This window comes from Lutjanus erythropterus, chromosome 2, assembly GCF_056507025.1.
Source record: "Lutjanus erythropterus isolate fLutEry1 chromosome 2, fLutEry1.hap2, whole genome shotgun sequence".
Taxonomy (NCBI): domain Eukaryota; kingdom Metazoa; phylum Chordata; class Actinopteri; order Lutjaniformes; family Lutjanidae; genus Lutjanus; species Lutjanus erythropterus.
Window position 1 is genome coordinate 29101615 of NC_139318.1, and position 1088 is coordinate 29102702.

The window sequence follows — 1088 nt, forward strand, 5'->3', positions numbered from 1 at the left end:
TGTTTCACTCACAGTGATTAAATGTGCAATACAATTAATGGAAATTATAATTTTTGCATTACAATTTTCATTTTTGCTGAAAAAACAAACAAACAGAAAAAACTATTACAATTGTGATGATGTGACATTTGTTGAGGTCTGTACCAAACAAACATGTTCCTTACATCAGGACAAGGTTTTTAGACCAGGGCTCCTCTGTGGCTCTACAGTACCTCATTATAATGATGTTTTCTCACACATTATTCCTTTTTCAAAAAATTGCAATTTGACTCTGGTTCTGCAATTTGGATATTACACTTGGCCATATTGCTATTTTGACAACAATGCAACTAATTGTGCAGCCCTAATATTAATGATCTGATATTGCAATATAATAAATGACGAAAGCTTGGAAAAAGACACCCCTATTTACTTATGAATATCTATGGCATCGTGATTTTTATTTGATTCCACAAACAACAATTGAGCAAAAGCTGCTATTGGTGTTTTATATAACTTCAGACTACACCACATGGTCTGTGAAAAGGTCTGTGAAATTTGTTTTCTTACTCTGGGTATACTTAATCCACAAATACCATATCCCTGAACTATCTCTGAAACCAAATCACACACATTAAGGATATTATATATGATCTCCTTGTGATAGGTAACGTAATAACTGACAAAGGCTATATTTGCTCATTTCCATTAGCTAACTGAGCCCCTCCTGAAACTTATTTTCTGACAGGTAAGTAGGGTTTTGGATGTAGTCAAGTCCTAGTGGCATAATTCTATTGTTGCTGGTACTTTAACTCAAGATAAAAGTTTTATATTTTGAGAAATAGTTATTTGTTTTTTTCCCTGACAGTTAGCTAGGTTAGATGAAAAGACCAATTTTACATCTGTCCTTAAATATAACACAACAGCTCTGCAGTCGGTTAGCATAGCGCAAAGACTGGAAACAGGAGGAAACAGCTAGCCTAGCTCTATGAAAAGGTGATAAAATCAACCTACCAGCGCCAATAATTATAATCCGTATAAAAAGTTTTCACACTGTGGGCAAACAGTGACTTCCTGAAGCCTGCTGGTTGCCGAGCAACCGCGGTGTA